We start from the raw sequence: 23942 nt of genomic DNA, 5'->3' as shown, positions 1-23942 counted from the left end.
AAAGGGCAAGAGTGGACCAGATGTGAACCCGCCAGCATGTTGCTGGCCACTATGATAGCAGTAGGAAGAGCTGTTACCGGGAATGTCCATAATTTTAATTGCTTCCAAAGATTTTCCACACCCAGCCTCCATATGATCAATGACGCTCTTCAGAGTAACAAAAAGAAAAGCAAAATTCTACATGGCTAGAGATAGGTCCAAGAGAAGCAATGAAATGGTTCATCCATCTGTAGAGTCTTGCAGTAAGAATATTGTAGACTTGATATGTAGCCTGACAATGACATAAGATGAAAAAAGACTTTTAGTAATGTTCATGGCTGCTGCTAGCTTCCATTTTGTTACACTATAATCCGGGATTTTCTGGTAGCACACACATATCTTGTGCAGGTACTCTCGTGGCTGAAATATATACCTTTCTAACAAGTCAAGATTCTGAGTCTATGGAAGGGATCAATTCTTTATTCCCTGGGGCCAAATCAGATGATAACTCATGTTGTTCCAGCTCCCAGCTTCTTAACAGTTTCCTCATTTCCTTTGGATCTTCAGATTGCCTCTCTCTATAATCTTCCAGTTCTCAAACTCCTCAAATTCTTGACCCTTGTGGGTCTAGCCTCCTTCACTTCCTGAACACTACAGCTCTTCGAGGCCCCAAAACCTGGATGCTTTGACCCCCTGAGTAGACAAAGGAAGAGGTACTCTGCTAGTGACTGTGACTGGCTTCTGAGAAGTTTTCTATTCCTCTTCTCAGCTCAGGCTGTGTTTCTGTCACACTCAAATTGCCAAGGAAATGTTGCCCTCAAGCAGGTCTTTTCACAAGACATACAATGGTATTACAAGTCAGGGGAATTACTCCACTGTACAATAAACTTGAAATGTGGCTTACTGACATAACACAAAATAGGGTTAAACTAGTCCATCATGCTGCACTGAGTATTTCCCAACTATTGGTGGAGGTACACATTCCAGTACTGGCACTTCAGACTTGTCATTGGTATTCTAGGCTCCTCCTTTTTACCTCAAATAATGACCCTCTGTGCACAATGCCCTGCTTCTCATTCAGTTTTGCGCACTCCAACATGCACTGGAGCATGGGCTGCTATAAATCCACCATGAGACAGAAATTTGGAGCAGTGGGATAAATGTTCATAAATGAATGGAAGATTGCAAGCCCTGGATGGCGCTATTAAAATCTTAGTCTGGTAAATTGGTCTTGCAGATAACCAAAAAGATTGAGAACCACTGTTTTAATAATAAAATGAAATAAAAAGAACTGTTTTCTATCTGCAAATTAAAAAGTGAGCTGCCATTCTTTTCTCCATTTTCCAGCTAGGGTAACTAAGGCATGAAACACGGGCGGCACGTGAACCCCCTGTTCAGGGATGGTAGACTCCTTCTACCTTTTAAGCCCTGCCCTGACCCCGCTCCTTCTTCCCAAGGCCTCGCCCCCACTCCACCTCCCGTTCTTGCTCGCCGGGGCCAGAGGAGCCCCAAGCTCCCCACTGTGGCCGGAGGAGCCCTGGCCTGCCCACCCACCCAAGCCACCCCAGCCCGCCTGCCTGGAGGAGCCCTGAGCCCCGCTGTGGCCTGGCCCCGGGGCCATGGCAGGGAGCATTAGCAGAGGTTTGGGGAGGCTTAGCCTCCCCCAGCCTCCATTACGCGCCTCCCATGAGTGGAAAGGTCTGGTGACTTGCTCAAAGTTGGACATTTCATTCATTGGCAGAGTTGAGAATAAAACACCCTCAGTAACTTCCCAAATTCCTTAGAAAGGGGTGTCCCATGAGATGTAAATGTTTTGCCTATTTCATGTAGACCAGGAAAATCAAGACCAAAGTCCAAGAAAAAAAATTACGTCTCAAAACAGCAGCTCAGACAGAAGGCTCCAGCTGTTTGAAACTCCATTAACCCACAATGATTACTTCTAATACGAGACCAAATCTTGATCCAGCATTATCAAGGAGCTTGTAACCATATTGCTCAATAATTTTAGTTGCTTCATGAGAAATACATTTTCAGAAGCAGGAAGACAGTGTATTTGATATTACTCTCATTGTCTTTCAAAGAAACCACCTTCAAAAGCATTTAATAACTGGCTGCTCAGGGTCAATTAATATTTCACATACCAAACAGAAAAAGGATTGCCAAACTAAAATCTAAATTATGTCCTTGTTGTGTGGCTTGACTTGTGCTTTTCTTATTGACCATTTCACTGTTTTGTGATTGGCACAAATGATAACAGTTGAAAAAAATTTATGCTTGTTAGACCAAAACAATGTCTGGAATTTTACAAAGTTACAGTAGTTGATCTAACTGACATTTTGTAGTTTAGAGAATATCTTTAAAGAGCTAATTAAGTGGGAAAGTGTTCCAAAATTTGCCAAGATTAAAAAAAAATCCTAGAAATGCTAAACCAGATCAACTTTGATACACTTTCTGCTTGTGGTGAATTTTTTTTCATATTTAGCATTCTGGATCCATCCATTCCAGTAACAACAATGCCAATACGGTTTCTAAATTAAACACAGAAAGGCTATATTTTACTTGACTCTACTCTTTCAGGAAATGCATATTTCCTTGCACTCCCACAAAATCTCATACAGCCTCTCCATTCACAGAGCGTGTTGTCTGATGCCACCATGCAAACTTTCTTCCACTCTCTCAAAAAGTGCTTTTCTGTCCCTTTCTGGGACCCTCCACACAGAGGGCAAGAAAAACACGGACTTGTTTTCGAGGTTTGTGTTTGCCTGTAATGAGTAATTGTGATTAGCCCACCACAAGTCCCTTCCTCATCATCAGAGCTTCCATTCCCTCAATTTTCTTGCCCTTCCATCCTCTCCTTCTTATAAGATTTGTGTGAGAAATCTAATTCTATGCCCTTTATCTCAAGCCCAAGATAAAATACCTTGCAGGAAACCATTGGAATTTGCAACTGAACTTTAATTGTTACTTTAATTTCTTTGTATTTCAAGGGATGGATAAACTATTTTCACCTCGGGGATTTTAAAGCACAAGGTTTGTTGACTTTCAACAGGATGTGTACTCCTAAATCTCTTAGAAGATTTTGAAAACCTCCCCTATAATTATATAACCCTGTCATTTCTTATTTTTATTTTTTTCATTGTAGTGGCCACCATATACCACCCGGAGCTACATGGGGCCAGGTGAATTCTATCCAAGTAGGTACATGGGAGCAGGTGACTGGTATCCACGTAGGTACAGATTAACTTGAGGGCTAGGAAAGGAAAACCAAGGAAAACATTTTGCTGGACATGCAGAGAGACTTGGACTGAATGGTCTCAATTGGGGAGGTGTAAATCAGGACCACTTACATAAGACAGAACAGGTTCATGCAGCAGGACAAGGAACTTATGCTGGACTATTCCCAGAATGAGAGGGAAATGACACTCTAGGACACAATTCCAAAAATGACTGTTTAATAAGTACCTAAGAGCTAAAAAAAAAAAAAGATGACAGAAGAGCTCAGACCCATGAGGGAAGGGCATGGTAAGAGAAGAGAAGAGTTGTCCCAACAACTGCACCGCTTGCCCAATATAAAACGGTTACTCAAGATTCTAATACCAACTAGACTGCCCCCTACCAGCTGTCTGGTAGATCCATTCTCAAGGCATTCCACCCCTTTGCATGATAGGGGGAAAGACAACTGGAATCCATAAGACAAGCATTTTATTTCCCTGTGAAATGCAATCCCTATTGACCTTATTTTTATAAATATGTTACACTGATTTGATATTACAGCTGGCCTGCATATTTGTGTTTGTATAATCAAATACATTATGGAGAAAAATATTGTTGTGTAAGGAGTACATCAATCATACTGTTCTTTAATATTAATGCAACAACAAATCACTCCTCCATAAACTCACCATTACAAATGATTATGAAACCATAGGAAAAATAAATGTTTACGGTAACAAAAGCACAAGCCCACCACTAAGGCACACAAAGGCACTACATAGCATTGTTCCTAATTATTATTGCCTCAACACAGACATAACTCTAGACTCCATAAAATCCTTCACTGTACAAATTAAATGAACAGAATAATTAAGAAAGCTCATATTTAATACTTATTTTAAGAGAAAGGAGAATTCCCCCATCTATATAGCAAGAAATAACTCCATATTTTTTAAAAATTGTAACATTTAGTCTCCCTGATGTGAACGATGCAAACCGAATTACACACCATTAGTTTGAAGGTGGTGTGTCCAGAGTATTTACAAGTGGGCAGCACACTGACCACAGGCTATGGTAATATTGGGAACAGCCTCAGACACAACAGTTTGTGTGTCCATCTGTGTAAATATTACTGCAAGTCATGCTGCCTCCTTATTGCACTGTGTGTTGAAGACCTTGCCTTTGCTTTTACATACATTATGTAAAGTGCAACGGACAGGTATTATACTAATGCCTTGTTCACCCTTTCCCACCCATTTTTTCCTTTTCACACTTTGCCACAGAAGTTGGGAGGTGGGTGTGTAAGAGGAGGAAACAGATAAAGGGGATAAAAAGGAAAAATGATAAACTGAAAAAATAAAAACAACAAATTAAAAAGTTTTCATTTTCCAGATTCATTTAAAAAACTGAATTGTAATAGATTTTTGCAAATTTTTCTTATTTAGAAACCATTAGGAAAGGGATAGATAATAATACAGAAAATATCATAATGCCACTGTATAAATCCATGGTACATCCACACCTTGACTACTGTGTAGTTCTTGTCATCCCATCTCAAAAAAGATATAGTAGACTTGGAAAAGGTACCGAGAAGGGCAATAAAAATGATTTGCGGTATGGAACAGCTTCCGTATGAGGAGAGATTAAAAAAACGGGGGTTTTTCAGCTTGGAAAAGAGATGACTAAGAGGGGATGTGGTAGAGGTCTATAAAATCGTGAATGGGGTGGAAAAAGTGAATAAAGAAGTGTTATTTATTCCTTCACATAACACAAGAACCAAGGGTCACCCAAAAAAATTAATAGGTAGCAGGTTTAAAACAAACAAAAGGAAGTACTACTTCACACACCACACAGTCAACCTGTGGAATTCATTGCCAGGGGATGTTGTGAAAGCCAAAACTATAATGGGGGTCAATAAAGAATAAGTTCATGGAGGATAGGTCCATCAATAGCTATCACTCAAGATGGTCAGGAATGCAACCCCATGTTTTGGATGTCCCTCACCTCTAACTGCCAGAAGCTGGGAATGGGCGACAGGGGATGGATCACTTGATGATTGTAGGTTCTGTTCATTCCCTCTGAAGCACCTGGCATTGGCCACTGTCAGACAGGATACTGGGCTAGAATGACCTTTGGTCTGACCCACTATGACCGTTGTTACGTTCTGAGAAAAAAAGGCCGTTGTGGGCACATGGGTTCCTTCAATAGCTCCTGCACAGTTTAGGAATTTAAAATGCTTAAATCCCTAAATGGACTTTTTCACATTAGCCACATTGATCACATGCCCTTGAAATACTATCTTTTCTCATGTTCATCTCCAAAGCAACGGTACCCAACACAGACTGGTACCCATTTGACTGATAACTATCTGATGTTGTCAGTTTCTAGATGGCAATCACTGCTCTCTTTCCCACAACAATCAGAGCTCTCAACCTAATGATAGATGCTGTAAAGTCAAGGATAGCTTACCAAATGGCTGCAAAATGTTTCCTTTCCTTCCTATGAAGCCACAGCTGCTCAATCAGGTTTCAAGGACAGTTCATTAGTCTAAGGTAAGAACATAAGAACGGCAGTACCGGGTCAGACCATAGGTCCATCTAGCCCAGTATCCTGTCTACCGACAGTGGCCAATGCCAGGTGCCCCAGAGGGAGTGGACCAACAGGCAATGATCAAGGGATCTCTCTCCTGCCATCCATCTCCATCCTCTGACAAACAGAGGCTAGGGACACCATTCCATACCCATCCTGGCTAATAGCCATTAATGGACTTAACCACCATGAATTTATCCAGTTCTCTTTTAAACTCTGTTATAGTCCTAGCCTTCACAACCTCCTCAGGTAAGGAGTTCCACAAGTTGACTGTGCGCTGTGTGAAGAAGAACTTCCTTGTATTTGTTTTAAACCTGCTGCCTATTAATTTCATTTGGTGACCCCTAGTTCTTGTATTATGGGAATAAGTAAATAACTTTTCCTTATTCACTTTCTCCACATCACTCATGATGTTATATACCTCTATCATATCCCCCCTTAGTCTCCTCTTTTCCAAGCTGAAGAGTCCTAGCCTCTTTAATCTCTCCTCATATGGGACCCGTTCCAAACCCTTAATCATTTTAGTTGCCCTTTTCTGAACCTTTTCTAGTGCCAGTATATCTTTTTTGAGATGAGGAGACCACATCTGTATGCAGTATTCGAGATGAAGGCGTACCATCGATTTATATAAGGGCAATAATATATTCTCAGTCTTATTCTCTATCCCCTTTTTTTAATGATCCCTAACATCCTGTTTGCTTTTTTGACCGCCTCTGCACAGTGCAGAGAACTATCCATGATGACTCCAAGATCTTTTTCCTGACTTGTTGTAGCTAAATTAGCCCCCACCATATTGTATGTATAGTTGGGGTTATTTTTTCCAATGTGCATTAGTGCATTACTTTACATTTATCCACATTAAATTTCATTTGCCATTTTGTTGCCCAATCACTTCATTTTGTGAGATCGTTTTGAAGTTCATCACAGTCTGCTTTGGTCTTAACTATCTTGAGCAGTTTAGTATCATCTGCAAACTTTGCCACCTCACTGTTTACCCCTTTCTCCAGATCATTTATAAATAAGTTGAATAGGATTGGTCCGAGGACTGACCCTTGGGGAACACCACTAGTTACCCCTCTCCATTCTGAAAATTTACCATTAATTCCTACCCTTTGTTCCCAGTCTTTTAACCAGTTCCTGATCCATGAAAGGACCCTCCCTTTTATCCCATGACAACTTACTTTACTTAAGAGCCTTTGGTGAGGGACCTTGTCAAAGGCTTTCTGGAAATCTAAGTACACTATGTCCACTGGATCCCCCTTGTCCACATGTTTGTTGACCCCTTCAAAGAACTCTAATAGATTAGTAAGACACGATTTCCCTTTACAGAAACCATGTTGACTATTGCTCAACAGTTTATGTTTTTCTATGTGTCTGACAATTTTATTCTTAACTATTGTTTCGACTAATTTGCCCGGTACCGACATTAGACTTACCGGTCTGTAATTGCCGGGATTACCTCTAGAGCCCTTTTTAAATATTGGCATTACATTAGCTAACTTCCAGTCATTGGGTACAGAAGCCGATTTAAAGGACAGGTTACAAACCTTAGTTTGGTCTAGACCAAAAGTGGATCTCCAGAAAATGCAGGTCACTTTCAGGTACTGAATGGATCTGGCTTGGGTAGGATGTGTAACCATTGCTGCAATAACTTTGTGAATTACTGGTGTCCAGCTCTGTTGAGGTAGGTCTGGAACATCCCCCTCCACTTGGCCATAGCAAATGCAGATGCCTCTCAACTATTTTTCCAAAGCTGAAACAAAAATACTTCTTGCTGAGCAAAGAGTGAGAGCTGTTCATTCTGGCTTCCATTTTGAGATGACAATTTGGGAATTGCGCTAGATCCAGGGATGTAAAGGACTATCTTTGGGGAACTGTGGGAGTTTGACCTGATCTCCCACAAGTCCTTTCACAATTTCCCGCAAGCTACTGCTTCAGAGAGCTGTTCTGGGATCTGTAGGATAAGTACACAATAGGCAATGAAACTCTTTTGGAAGCAATATAATTTAGTGGATCAAGCACAGGTTTACAGTTCAGTAAATCTGGATTCTAGTCTCAGCTCTACTGCTGGATGGGTGATCTAGGGCCAGTTTCTTTTCCTCAGTGTCCCCATCTGTAAAATGAAGATAATGATACTTACACCCTTAGGAAATTGCTTTGGGATCTACTAAAGAAGAGGGCTATGTAAGACCTAAATATTATTATTACAGTATTACCGGCTACCACTGGGCAATTCCTTATGGAACTACATCTATATTAGCTCCTTCAAGCTATGGTACACCTATCTGCCACTCTGCTGTACTTGAGTTTCAGGGGGCATAGATCAGAATTTACAGGCTTTAGTAGGATGAGCTCCACAGAGGCAGGATGTAGAACTGTCTGCATGTACCCCTGCAAAATAAGAAGGAAGCACAGAGCAGGGAATACAAACTTCTGGGTGGAGTTATTTTAGATCACCTACTTTCTCTGCTCCTTGTTTTTCAGGACAGAGGAGGGTAAGAGAGAGAGAGAGGGAGAAAGGGAGAAAGGGAAAGGGGGGTGTCAGGATAAGAGCAAGGAGAGGTTGGACCAGTTTAGAGCAGCAAGGGAGACCCAGAGGGATAAATACTGCAATAAAGGGAAGAGTGGGAGGAAAGTGTCCCAGTTTGTCATTATGAAACAACCTCCCTTAACTCCCAACAAACTACTTCCCTGTGGCAACCTCTGTCTCCTTCCAATCACAGTGTCCCAGTTTTTACATTGAAAATCCGATCAAGCAGCTAATGAGGATTTGAGGATGTGGATAGGCTACCTGCAGCCCCATCATTTACCAACTTCCACTGCACCAATTGCCAATGGCACAATTTAATGCAGCAGTGGCAATCATTACACTCAAGACAATTGCAGCTGAAAACATTTTTATCTAGATCTTCTGCTATCACATAAAAAGTATCTAAGTATAACTGCAAAATAAGTGTGGTCCCACCGAGTAACTGCAAAATTGTCTACATGACATGTTAGCCCCATATATTAAATGATGACTGGGCTAAGTGTGGCAAAGTAAATACCTGACTAGCGGGTCTGGGAGAATGCCTGAATAGTGGGCGTAAATTTTATCTTGAACAATATCCCTTGAACAATTGTTGACACTTAGCTAGTTGTATTTCACTTGTAACATTTCAACATTTGCCAAAGAGATTTTTTTTTGCACTATATGCAGATGTCTGGGGTGTTATTATCACTCTACCCACAAGCCTCAGTCCAGTAATAACCCTGCTCCTGGCAAAATCCAGTCTTTTCTCATCTCTCAGCCTGTGCTCATCCCTGTAATATCATTTAATTAATCCACAGTTAACTGAGACTCCTTCCATGAATCAATGATTTCCTTTCAATCCTTGTTAAAGATTTTCATTTTTGTAAATTTATAGTGTGTTGTCAAAAATTAACTAACAACTCCCCTCTCATTATCAGATAAGTGAGGAATGGACTTGATGAAGCAAAAAAAAAAAAAAAAGAAAGAAAGAAAGAAAGAAAGAAAAAAGATCCCCTTCACTAAGAACCACCAGGCTTAAAGAAGGCTTTCTATCTGCTGCCTACATCCATACTTGAGGCTTTGCAAACGAAAATGGCGTATTCGGCATCTTGAAGCCTATGTGCCAGATCTTCATCTTGTGTAAACTGGTACAGAACTGTTGAAGAGAGTGGAGCTACACTGTCCTTACACCAGCTAAGGATCTGGCCCTACCTTCTTTCTACACTATTGATTAGACGGTAGTAGTTCGTAAACTTCCACTGGGAGAATAAAGCAGAGGAACTTTCAGAGATGTGTAGGCTTGTGAATCTTTTTAATATAGGTTTTATACACATTTTCAACAGGTCAGATCCTAAAATCTCAAGTCAGTTCTTACTCAGCCTTACTCAGGGAAACTTCCATTGAAGATGGCTATATAAATACGACACACACTCTCATGTGTGACAGTGTTTGGCATATCTTTAACTAACAACTGTGAGTTAATCAAGTTTTTAACTGAACAGGATTCAAAGGACAACTGTCATTAACAAAATAAAATGGCCATAACGTTTTCTACATGTCAAAGCTTTCTAATTGTGTCTGACTTGTAAAAACAAAAGCATATGGATGCATTAGAAGACAAAATATTGATAAACTTACCTGTTTACTTTCCTAAACACCTTGATGTTTATTCATTGCTTATTTACTGAAGATAAATACAAGGCATAACACATTTTAAGACAATTTATTAAAATGATCTAGTGTATAATAAGGACTGTACACTGTGCATACCAGGCCCAATCCAAAATCCCAGGTTCAAACATCCTTAACTTTAGGTTCAGATCTAATCCTAATATATACACCATACAGGTATTTTATTTTAAACCATTTCTTTCACCTTTATGCTGTTACATTTCTAGTCTAAACTTTCGGAAAATTGCATGCACAAAATTGATTGTATGTGCCGTCACTGTGATTGTCTGCATCAATTAGGCATGCAAATCTGCAAGCAGTTTTTGCAAGTTTTCAAGAATGTAGACCGTTATCATTTATGTGTAAACCTTTGTTCAGTACAGTCATATATTTGAAATTGTACTTATTTAAAATCCACGTGTAAATCTATATAAGCTGCATAATAGATTCACAAACAGAAAAGATAGTCTTCTTGTTAAGGCATGAAAATGGGAGATCTGGTTTCTATTCTCAGTCCTGCCACAGACTTCCTGCATGACCGTGGGCAAGTCATGAACTGTAAGCTATCTAACAGCAAACTGAACCACATGTGAAGTGGAGATCGTAATCCCTACCTGGCAGGGCTATTGTGAGGTTTAATTAATTAGTATAATATGTGAAGGACCTTGAGATAAGCAGATGAAAGGTACGATCTAAGTACAAACTGTTATTAATAGTATTATACATACAGTACCTGCACACTCCAAACTCCATTTAAAGAGCAGCAGAATCATGAAAAGTAACAATACAAACAAGAACAGGAGTACTTGTGGCACCTTAGAGACTAACAAATTTGTTAGTCTCTAAGGTGCCACAAGTACTCCTGTTCTTTTTGCGGATACAGACTAACACGGCTGCTACTCTAATACAAACAAGGTCATTCAGAAATGGTGAGTGAAACGTATCCCACACAAACAGACACAGCAAAGGACATGCACGATGTCCCCAGAATCGTTGTGGTGCCCGAGTAGGAGAGGGCATAAGAGTAATTAACCTTTATTGCTCTATTTCATGGATTTTAGGGCTTGTCTTCTTTACAAAGTGTTGTCACACATGTCAGCATATTTGTGAAGATCTATGTAGCTAACCTGAGGCTGACCACAACCACACAGTCAATGTAGGCCAGGATGATTCATGGTCAGCATCACATCAACCAGTCATGACTATGCTGAGTGTGATTTGTTCTGTTCTTCACAGACCACAAAGTTGTGGTCAGCATGGTGCCATCTCACTTGATTTACACAACTGTGCTTAAGTACTGTAATATGTTACACTGGTCTACAATTTTTGAGAAGTTGTCTGATTCAGAGATAAAATGTGCTATTTATTATGTATTTTGATGTGCTGAATTCAAATATGACAATTAAAACAACTGATTGGCTACTGTTTCTAAGATATTTAAGTTTTTACATTTTATGTCTATGTATATTGTGTAGATAGTAGAGTTTTAATCATAAATTGTAAACCTAGGTCTTTTCATGTGTTTATGGTTGCTTTACATGATAATATTTCACCTGTCCTGTTTATGTAACACTTTAAAAATCAGCAAAAGGGTTATATAAATAAAATTTATTATGAAACAAAAGGCAAAAAACTATGTTTAGTCCTATTCAGTGTCTACTCAGCGCTTCTTGGCTTGTCTCTTGTATTCATTAAATGGAGCATCTCTTGTCACTGTCCAGCAATAGTCTGCAAGCATTGATGGGCTCCATTTGCCCTGATAGCGTTTCTCCATTGTTGCAATGTCCTGGTGAAATCGCTCGCCATGCTCGTCGCTCACTGCTCCACAGTTCGGTGGAAAAAAATCTAGATGAGAGTGCAAAAAATGTATCTTTAGTGACATGTTGCAACCAAGGCTTTTGTATGCCTTGAGGAGGTTTTCCACCAACAACCTGTAGTTGTCTGCCTTGTTGTTTCCGAGAAAATTTATTGCCACTAACTGGAAGGCTTTCCATGACGTCTTTTCCTTGCCATGCAGTGCATGGTCAAATGCATCATCTCGAAGAAGTTCACGAATCTGAGGACCAACAAAGACACCTTCCTTTATCTTAGCTTCACTTAACCTTGGAAATTTTCCACGGAGGTACTTGAAAGCTGCTTGTGTTTTGTCAATGGGCTTGACAAAGTTCTTCATCAGACCCAGCTTGATGTGTAAGGGTGGTAACAAAATCTTCCTTGATTCAACAAGTGGTGGATGCTGAACACTTTTCCTCCCAGGCTCCAATGACTGTCAGAGTGGCCAATCTTTCTTGATGTAGTGGGAATCTCTTGCACGACTATCCCATTCGCAGAGAAAACAGCAGTACTTTGTGTATCCAGTCTGCAGACCAAGCAAGAGAGCAACAACCTCCAAATCACCACAAAGCTGCCACTGATGTTGGTCATAGTTTATGCACCTCAAAAGTTGTTTCATGTTGTCATAGGTTTCCTTCATATGGACTGCATGACCAACTGGAATTGATGGCAAAACATTGCCATTATGCAGTAAAATAGCTTTAAGACTTGTCTTCTAATCAATGAACAGTCTCCACTCATCTGGATCGTGAACGATGTTGAGGGTTGCCATAACACCATCAATGTTGTTGCAGGCTACAAGATCACCTTCCATGAAGAAGAATGGGACAAGATCCTTTTGACGGTCACGGAACATGGAAACCCTAACATCACCTGCCAGGAGATTCCACTGCTGTAGTCTGGAGCCCAACAGCTCTGCCTTACTCTTGGGTAGTTCCAAATCCCTGACAAGGTCATTCAGTTCACCTTGTGTTATGAGGTGTGGTTCAGAGGAGGAGGATGGGAGAAAATGTGGGTCCCGTGACATTGATGGTTCAGGACCAGAAGTTTCATCCTCTTCCTCTTCCTCGTCTGACTCAAGTGAGAATGATTCTGGTGCATCAGGAACTGGCAGTCCTTCTCCATGGGGTACTGGGCGTATAGCTGATGGAATTTTTGGATAATGCCCAGTCCACTTTTTCTTCTTTGACACACCTTTCCCAACTGGAGGCACCATGCAGAAGTAACAATTGCTGGTATGATCTGTTGGCTCTCTCCAAATCATTGGCACTGCAAAAGGCATAGATTTTCTTTTCCTGTTCAACCACTGACGAAGATTTGTTGCACAAGTGTTGCAGCATATGTGTGGGGCCCATCTCTTGTCGTGATCTCCAATTTTGCAGCCAAAAGAAAGGTGATAGGCTTTCTTAACCATAGTGGTTATACTGCACTTTTGTGATGCAAAAGTCACTTCACCAAAACATAGCAGAAGTTATCTGCACTGTTCACACAAGTACGAGGCATCTCTGCTCACTTTGGCTAAACAGAAATGTGTCCCTTTGCAAAATCAAACACTGACAAATAAGAGAGCACGACACTGTATGATTTCTAGAGCTGATATAGGGCAATTTGTTCAGCAGAGTGATGTAAGCTTCGTTATGATTGCATCATCCATGACTCCTAGGAATAACATGATGCAATTCATATCATGTATGACGCAATGCCAGCTTCAGATTGCATCATTCATTGTTTTGCCTAAAAAGCAAGTATTGTCCAAACCCAGTCATAGATTTATTCATAGATCCAGTCAAAGATGTATTTTAGTCATTTCTGGTTTAAATTGAGATCCCTGCCCTTTATAACTCACTTATCCTCCGCCATTCCCAAGTCAAGGGTCGTATATAGTGACCCAATAGCATATCTTGAAAACTAGAGCCAATCAACAATTTTAAGCATCATTTTCGTTCTCTGTGACCCAGAATTAAAGTTTGACTACATTTATTTCAGAAGCATTTTGGCTGTAGAGCAGTGCAAGCCAGCCCTTACTCTTTTTCTTCTCATCAAACCACAACTCAGGCAGTGTGTATTAGTGAATAATGTGAGAAGTGAGGTTTTTTTATCCACGAAAGCTATGCACAAATAAATCTGTTACTCTTTAAGGTGCCACCAGACTCCTTGTTGTTAGTGTGATGCACTGGCATTCAGAGACCAAGGTTCTATTTCTGGCTCTGCCACTGGCCTATTGAATGACCTTGGGCAAGTTACATCCTCTCTCTGTGCCTCAGTTTTCCCATCTGTAAAATGAGGATAAAGATACTGCTCTCCTTTGGAAAGTGCTTGGACATCTATGAATGAAGAGTGCTATATAACAGCTAGTAGTTTTTGTTGTTTCAGTTGCCTCCCTTTTTAAATAAAATGGAGTCAGACTTATGCTCTCTTTACTAAATTTTAGGGGCATGGTCTCATGTGGGCCATATAAATCTGAATACATTATGTGAGAATATATGTTCCTTTGCATAATGACCTTATTCTGCATCTTGACTGTATGTGGAACTCATACTGACATGTATAGAAATATTGAGTGTGGATTGATTAAAGTATTTGGCCCAAATTTCAGATGGAATCTGGTAAAGTGCTCAGCTGTAATAAAATATTAGGCATTGGGTCTAATGTACCAAACTTCCATTTTTATTAGCAAAGTCATTCCTAGTGATAAACAAGCCAAAACAAAGCCTTTGAAAAATCCTAATGACTTTTATTTCTTTATAGCTCAAAAATATTGTATGGCTTTTTATTCCAGAGCTGAGTTTCTATTTGGAGGGAAATTTCAGCATAAGAACATTGACAAAAAGTAGAGGCTGATGATGGAAATACTGACCCATTTAACTTTAAGGATCTCTGTACAAAAGGAAAATGTTTTGATAATTTGCAGCAGTGCACACCCCTAATATAGGTGCACTCCCCCTATGTAAAGCAGAGTTTAAAGCATGCAATTTAATCTAGTGAATTACCAAAGTAAACCACATTGCTGTAAAACACACTTTCCATCAGTGAAGCACATCTACTCTAGGTGTTTGCATCAGTTCAGCTACCTTGGGGTAGTTACACTTGTGCAAATTTCTCTAATGTAGACAGATCATCAGACATAAAGTTAAGTGTAACTCCCAGGTTCCTTAACAACACTCACAGACTTCAATTGATCCAGTTCATTATGTCTCAAACTGGACAAACTATTTGCCGCAAACAGTTTATTCAATTAATCTAGTCCCCTTTTCTGTTTGCCACACTTGATTTTATACTAATTTGCATGCTATTCAGAGTTACTCCATGAATGGCTTAAGCACACCTATTTAACCCTGTGAACTGTTCTCCACATCTATTACTTAGAGTAGTAACTTCATACTTCATACTTCACTGTCCAGGGCAATTATAGATTGTAACACTGAGCCTAAGTAGCAGGGCTGGGCACTGGGGAGATATTCAGGGAGGTGTCTTGTAGGTAAGTCTTCTACTTCAGGCAGCACAACACAGAGGCTACTTGCTTGGAGTGTTCCCTTATGTACCTCTACCACCTCCAGTCAGATGAGGAAGGACTGGATCTGTACAACAGACTTGTGTTCCTTGTGGTTCACCATACTAACCACGAGCGGCAGATATCATAGGCTAGGAGAGGTTGAGCCTCCCCAAACAGCCAGGCATGGCCTCGCCCATGCTCCATCTTCAGGCTCACTCCTGCCAGTTCTCCGGTCCCTGTGGTGTGGCCCCGGTTCAGGCTGGAGCTGGCGCTGGGGCCGCAGCACAGGGACAAAACTCTCAGATCATGCTTAGCCTCAAAGGAAAGGGGGAAAGTAGCCTAGGGCTAAGAACTGAACCCTGCAGGACCCTACTAGAAACATACCCATTCGATGATGATTCCCCATTTACAATTACATTTTGAAATCTATCAGCCAGTTTTTAATCCATTTAAAACAGGGGTCTCAAACTCAAATCACCACGAGGGCCACATGAGGACTAGTACATTGGCCCGAGGGCCGCATCATTGAAACTTTTTCATACAATGATACAAAAGTATAGTAAAAAATGAAGAGTAATATAATATGCTATTAAAAGTCAATGTATTAACTTTTTAAACTTTAATGCGAAAAGTCACTGCTAAGTTTGACAGTCATTTCATTTTTGGCCACTTAGCTGGCAGCGTTTTGCATCCCCCAGAGCATCAATATTAGGCTTGATATCCTGAGACTAAACCAATCTCAGTGATGCTTGCAAATTGTACCACATTCCATACAAAAAACTATACTAAGAGAATGTTAAGACTGCACAGTTAAGCACATGTGCCAAAATTAGGGTTGCACACACAACTTTTTCTCTGCCCCTTTGAGACTATGTGTTATCATGTAACCTTCTAATTACAGGGTCACATACTGTTTCTCATATAATATATACCTTTTTTCTACACCCTTAAATTGTATAGTATCTTACAGTGATTTTTCTACTGACTTTTATTGCGTTGTTACAGTAGCCCAATATATGCTTACTAGCAAAGGACCTGCCACTTAGCCACTCAAGTTTATGGTAAGTATGAGTGAGGGTGGGCAAATGTGTGTTGTGATGGGAAGCTGCATTGATTTGTGCCTGGGTTGTGTTGTGCTGGGAGATTTTGGTTGATTTATGTTGGTGGCAAATAAGGGGTGTGTGCTGGGGTGAGGGGCTATCTGTATTTGGACTTGCTGGTTGTGTTGTTGTGTAGGTGGTTGTGCTGATATGTGAGGTTGCAGCTAGGCACAAGGGTGTGGCAGTTGGGCCAAGTAATCCACCATCTGTGAAGTCTCTCTCTTACAACCAATGAAACTGTAGCATGCAAATTAGCTATTGAGTAAGGGTGGTGATTGGTTGAGTTATCTCTGCTATCACAATGGTCTAGTACTCTTGGCACAGCACAGATACGCACCTTTCTGTAGTTGTACACCACTTGTCAAGTCAAAATAGCTGAGAACTTCAAAACTCGTTGGTTATAGACTGCAAACCCCCAATCCATCCCTTCCATGAGGCACCGCCCAGGCACCGCCTCTTCCCACCTCTTCCCCGCCCCCATTCCAACAAAGTTTCCACCTTCCTCAAAGTCCCCACTCCAACTCCACCCCCTCCCTACCCTTATTCCAACCCCTTCCCCAAATCCCCGCCCCGGTCCCGCCTCTTCTCTGCCTTCTCCCCTGAGTGCGCCGTGTCCCCGCTCCTCTCCCCTCCCTCCTGGAAAGTCCTGTTTGGCAGCGGGAAGTACTGGGAGATAAGCGGAGGAGTGGGAACACAGCGCGCTGGGGGGGATGAGGCACGGGGGTGGGGGGTGAGGGAAACTTGGCTGCTGGTGGGTGCAGAGCACCCACTAATTTTTTCCCATGGGTGCTCCAGCCCCGGAGCACCCACGGAGTCGGCGCCTATGGCAGGCCACAGGAAATAATTCTGTGGGCTGCATGTTTGAGACCCCTGATTTAAAGTGTTCAATGTTGATTTTGTATCTTTCCAGTATCTTAATCAAAATGTAATGTGGTACCAAGTCAAATGTCTGCTTACAGAACAGAAGCCTAAGCATATGACATTAATACTATTACTTTTATCAACTGAAGTTGTAATCTCATCAAAAAATTATATCAAGTTCCCAAGTGCACTTCACAGGGACCCTCCTCAATTGCAGAAGAGAGGGCTGGATTTGCTCTTTTGTACTATGTAATTAGTCACCTAGGTCACATGGTATTGCTTTTGTTGCCTGATCATAGTACAGAAAAATCCTGAATATAAATGCCTGTTTAGCAGAGTGAGTGAAAGAATCAATATCCCTTTCTATGTCTTGTAGTTATTTTTTTATTACACCTGCTGAAACATGACTTCAAGCAAGTGAGACAATAGACATGTACTGCCTGTGGCAGATAAGAAAATTTTGATCAATGGGCCCAATTCTGAACAAGCAAGCAAAGGCCAGATGAAACAACTCTACTTGCTGGAAACTGAGTTTCAACACAGCAAGGCTGAGGGAAGGAATTCTGAGCCAAAATCAGTGATGATGCTGTGATAGTCACCTGTGCAATTGCCTGCTGTGACATCTCCCTCCCATGTGGGATTCGGCTATGTGAATCCATCATGTTCCCAAACACACTGGCTATGTCCTGGTTTGTGGTGACCCACTTCCCCTTCCCACTCCTCCTCCCTCTTCAGAGATCCATCTTGGAATTTATGCAGGCCATGGGGGTGGTATGGAGCTCCCTCATACAGATTCTCTGCAGATTTGTTCTCCAGAACAGCAGAAATGCATAGCACCCACTCTGGCCTTGTATGGCCACGCAGATAAGGGCCGCCAACAGTCCCTTATTACAAGGGATATCCCTTATTTTTTTATCTCTGTACAACAAGATCGGGAGTTGAGTGCTGCTAAAAGCAGCAAGAAATACCCCTGATGAATGTAGGTGAGTACCACTTCTTCTTATTATTATTATTATTATTAATAATAATAATAATAATTAATAATGTCGGGAGGAAGGCTGGGGTGAGAGTGCTAAAAAACAGTCCCTTATTTTTGAACTACAATGTTGGCAACCTTACGCAGGCCATTTCAAGATTTGCCCCATTTCAATTTGGTTTTGAGTAGAATTCCTTCAAGAATTATGCAAGTTTTTCCATTGACTTCAAAGGGAACAAATGCAGACCTTTCAACTGCAAGTTTCTTGGGGCAAAAACCCGTCTTTAAATTTTCTGTAACGTGCCAGGCACACCTACTGTTCCGCAGAGCTAAGAAAAATAATACCAAAACAAAGTTATGAATATAGAAACTTAGGATAATAGTTCCAATGTGAAATCCAGCTTCCTTGGATGGGTGGGCACACATTTTGAACTTAGACAGGTAATTTCATAGGTAGAAGAATCAAAGCTAGAGAGGAGAATATTGTCTACTTCCTTCCCCAGTCTGAAAGATATTACCTAAAGGTTCCCAATCTACATGGCTCTTAAAATAATTTGTTTTTGGTTGAGTCAATGTCTTTCATGTATTTTTTGCTAGTCATCTGTCAGCTGAAAAACTTACTGCTTGTCCTCTAACACATATCTCCTTAATTTTTGCCTCCCTCTTATTTATAATGAAATAGATGTAATAACTAGTATCCATTAACACTTAAATAGCACCTTTAATTCAAGATCTCAATGTGCCTTAAAAAGTGGATATTATTATCCATCTTTCATCTGGGGAAATTGAGATAGGGAGAGATTTAGTGACTTGTTCAAGGACACGGGACAAGCCAGCAGCAGAGTTAGGAATAGAAGTCAGGTACCCTGCTTTCCAGTCTCATGCTCTGCCCGTTAGTTGACATTCCCAGTCCATTATCTCTGTAATTGTATTATTTAACTTTGTAAAAAAAAATGTTGGTACGGGGATGAAGTTGCTATACAAGATGCCATACAAATGAAGGCTGTGTTTGCATTGTGCTATTTATCTTTAAAAGGATGTATTTAAGAAGATGTGAAAAGCTAAGTAAAACCTTTCCTCCGCTTGCCAGTTCACATCCTGGAAATGATACTCTGATAAATGTCAGTGCTTGTATGTCTCCAGTCAAAAGATCAGACAGGGTCACTGAAAAGCTAAAGAATGTGATTTAAATGGCAAAAATCTTTCCCCATTTATATGAAAAATAGAACTAGGGAAGATTTTCTTCCTGTATCCTATGATTAAGCTTTTAAACGTTACTGGGGAACAGCAGGCAGTTGTTAACATCTCTAAAGATTGGTCTGTTTATGTATAATGCAAAAATAGTATTTAGAGTATTCGCCCAACCTGTGTAGGAAGGGGCTGTTCACTTTAATGAGGGCAAGGCCTAGCTACAAAGAAGTGATAATGGAGATGCCATTGACAACAGGGATACATGCAGAAGCCACAAAGATTCCTCCTTTTATCTCCAGACAGATCACAAGAACAAGGATTCTTTCACATATAGAAAGAGACAATTGCTAAGTACTTGAGGAAGTTCTCTGTCCTGGCTAGTGGTGAACTCAGAATCTTTTTGTTAATGAAAAAAAAAAAAAAAAGAAAAAAAAAAAAGCCTCACATATATAGGCATCATCATAATTATAGAATTAAGCAAAAATTCACCCTACTACTCACTCCCAAAATGTGTCCTGCAAACTTTCTGCGGAAGCTAACTGACAAATTGTTGCCTTTTTAGTTCAAGCCTATAAAACATCTATATTTTTTCTCCTCTCCAATTAGATAATCTTTATTTTTTATTCATCTCAGGTCTAGCTGTGTCACTTTGACCTCTTTGTGAGGCCTGGGTAAATCCTGAAGATTCTGGGCCACAATTCTTAAGAAGGAAACTTCAAGTTCTTTCCGCTTCACTTCCCCTTCACATGTCTGAGGCAGTTAACGTTGCTGCCCCATAGTCTGTGTGGCAGGAGCTGTGTGCTAGCTGTGGCACCTATTGTCTGCATTTTTCCTCTCGTTAGTCTCCTTGACCTTTTATTGTCTTACTCCTGCAGTGTCAGGTCAGACTTAGTGTAGGTCTCCCTTCACCAAGGACCCCTTTCCTTTCGTGGATCACTAAACAGGACAATTGCTCTATCCATCTTTTCAGGGCCTATTGTGGAGCCCCCCCTGAGCTGAGAAAGGTTTGATTCACTGGGAAACCATTTTGGTCAAAGAGAAGCCTGACTATGTGTCCTTTTAGGAACTCTGTCTTAATCACTGACTTTTTTATCTGGGATATGAAGAGGATTCAGGAGATCAAAAGGTTTGGGAGTACATGGGTTTGACCACATTTTTCCTGGAAATAATGGGAAACCTCCACTGAAAAATGAGCTCTGTTACAATGGGCAAACAAGAAGGAAAGCCACATAGTGTTCCCAGAGCATTCTGAATCATCAAACCTTCAATAGGTTCCATAGAGAGGGGGAAAAAATAAACAGAAAATGTAAATGGAATGTAATAATTAATGGACCTAAAGAAACAGACTCATTTGTTTTGTGCATAATTGAAAACTTAAAAAGAAAAGTCAAAGGAAATCAATACAGCAAATGAAGAAGCCCAAAGACTGGAAGTTCAGTTTAGCTGACCATGCACTGGACATGTATGTGGTCAATTGGAATTTGTTGCTCTAAGAATTGCCCGTCACCTTTAAAAGTGAAGAGATTTCTCTTTATAATTTCAGCTTCAGCTTTAGTCCAAAGGATTTCCCAGGGATATGAAAAGGTATTTAAAACTGGCTAAATCATTGTATTATAACTATTCAATTCTTTGACAGCCTTGGCAGTGTCACTGGATGTATGATCAACCCCAAACAGAGTTCTCTGCAATGTACTGCATGCTCCTGGCTATAAAAGTTCTTGAGAAACCTGGTAAATCTCAAACTTTTACAATCACTAGATACCCTGAAAAATCACAATCACAAAACTATTATTGGTTCTTTTTTCACACATTCTGAGCACCCACATTTCCCACTTAGGCGACTTCTTTAAATATGAATATAGGTACCTCACTTTAGGCACCCATGTCCAGAAAGGGTTTGGTATTAGGTGCTTAACAAACAAGTAAGGATACCAAAGTCCCTTTTTCCAGCAGCTTACAGTCTCTATAGAGCCATTTTTATCTTCTAATGACTCGATACATTTTCTTTTTAATGAACTCTGGATCTATCTCTATTACATGGTTAATCTTCCCCACGCCTTGCCTACCCAGGGCTTTTTTTCCTGAAGAATTCCCTTTTTTTCATATGTTTTTATTAATGAAGGCCCAGCTTTTAAAAAGCATCCCGATTTAGGCAAACACTTAAGCATGTGTTTTACTTTTAGCATGTGTTTAAATCCCTTTGAGGTCAATGTGACTTAAGCAAATGCTCAGAGTTAAGCACATGTTTAAGTGCTTTCCTGTGTTAGGGACTGATACAAAGCCTAGTAAATGTGATGACATCTCTTCCTTTGACTTCAATGGGCTTTGAATGAGGACTAGAGTCAAGAGCTATCTTCAAGCAATGGCAAAATCATGTTCCCAGTCTTGAAGGGCACAAAGTGCCACCATCTTGATCCCTGAAAAATTCTGACAGAAATATGTGCTTGTGGAATTTTAGCAGGTGGTTGGGAGAGATTATGGACAGAATGAGAAAATTCCTAGAATTAATATTTTTGAACCTTGATATTGCCTCATTGAACTACAGAGAGATCTTTTTGATATTTACACTAAGAATAACATACAGAATGTTTCGTTCTTTATAGGAGTGACAGGACAATAATATCTATTGTGTCTTTTGTGGCATCCCAATTTCTCTATCAGTTCAAGTCGTAGACCCCATTGACAGTGTTTTGTTATTATTTTCAGACCAAGTGGTTCTGGTTCCTACCAGTCCTGGAGGCACTGCAATACCAGATCAATGCATGGGGTGGACAGAGAAAGCTCCTATTCCATCCCCCTGTTTCAAAAATCAATTTAATATACAGTCCTCAAATAAAGGACATATCAGATATTAAACTGATAAGAACAGATACTATGCTTGATCTTAGCTCGCATTTGCATCTGAGAGGAAGAGAAAAAGTGATCCAGGCATGTCCCATTGTCCCTGGAATGCAGAAGTACCTGCTTGAATTCTTCACTCAGAGAGTCCTCAGTCCTGCCCCTTAATGGCATTAAATGTCCATTTACTATGAAGAGTTGCAAAATATATGGGGGAAATGTAGCCAAAGAAAAAATAGACATATCCACAGGCCTATTGGGACAGAAATCACTGCAGACTCAGAACTCCTGGACTGGGCAGGAGGGGTGGAGGTTGGTGGGAGGGATGCTATAGAAATATGTTCAGTTATGTCTTGGGAATCTCTTTGGAAGATAGGGAGCAAGATCTCGTGTAGTCCAGCTCTTCTGGCTGCTGAGAGTTCTGCTTCTTTGCTGCTTGCTTGATAAAGAGAATTATGCTGAGCTGGTCTAAGGGCCTGGTCCTGAAAGGTTCTGAGGACCCACAATTGCCACTGGTTTCAGCTGATGTTCCATCTATATTTTGTAACATATACTCCATCTGCCACAGTGACTAAAAATGTCTGCTTCTTTAATTACTGGCCAAAGAACTCATCTACTTCCCTTCATTACAAAAGACTTTTCTCCTTATTTAACAACTATCTGGAGGATTTTTTAAAAACATGGAACGGATCTTGACGCTCCTTGAGGTTTTTCAGTATCAGAGATCAGAGAAATATAGTAATCTGCACTGTGAGGAAATGTATGAGAAAATTCAAGGCAATAAAAGCTTACAGTAGGCACTGCATGATATTGGCTTAGAAGTCTGAATTTGAAATACTATATTAGTCCTATATTAATGGAGTGTATATTTGAGAATTTCCTTGTTAGTCCTGCATTCCTTTGAACACCCCAAACTCCCATTGAAATTAATAGGAGTTTGGAGTGTGAAAAGAATACAGATCGGGTTATTAAACAGGAAAATGTCAGACATACATATTTATCCTAACTCCCCCAGCCTTGTGTAAATGCATTATAATAGGATCTTTACATGAGCAGTTGTAGCAGTAAACGAGGGGATTTTTAGGACAAAGATAGCTTCTTTCCATATGTGCGAACAGTGCCTTGCAGACTGTGGGCACTTCAAAAATACAAATAGTATAATTAATTAATTAATTTGCACAGTGCCCAGAAATTTGCTAGGTGCCCTACAGAGTAAATTAGAATGAGACATGGTCTCACTCCTGAAAAGCTTGCGATGTAATTTTAGATATGGCACCATGTGAGGATGGTACCCAGTAGTGGAGGATGGGGTAAGGAAAGATAAGAGTTATGGTAATAAGATACTACAATATAATAATAATATTAAATAATAATGTGCACATCACAATGAAGTACACAGTATATATAGTAATATAGAATGCTACATAGAATAGGAGGCCCTGTAATGCCTGCTGTCATTAAAGTTGCAAAACAAACCTGTTTAACATGCTCAAAAAATCCCAAAATATTCATTGTTTCAGCTAATATTTTCCATCCTTGGGCCCCATTCTTCAATGAAATTTGCTAACATAGACCCCTGTGTCCATGGGGAGCTAATGAGATTCTACATGGGATTCTAGCAGATCCCAGAACAGGAGTCTCTGGCCAAAGGTGAACATTTCAAAAAGCTGGAGGAAAATACCAGCC

At 40.4% G+C, this 23942-nt stretch overlaps 1 pseudogene; it reads right to left on the bottom strand.

The window, feature by feature from the left end:
* Window positions 1–22135: 22135 nt before the first annotated feature.
* LOC117877512 lies at window positions 22136–22331 on the bottom strand (annotated as a pseudogene).
* Window positions 22332–23942: the final 1611 nt, after the last annotated feature.

This window comes from Trachemys scripta, chromosome 4 (genome assembly GCF_013100865.1).
Source record: "Trachemys scripta elegans isolate TJP31775 chromosome 4, CAS_Tse_1.0, whole genome shotgun sequence".
NCBI lineage: Eukaryota > Metazoa > Chordata > Testudines > Emydidae > Trachemys > Trachemys scripta.
Note: the sequence above shows the minus strand (reverse complement) of the source record. Positions and strands in the feature narration are given on the sequence as shown.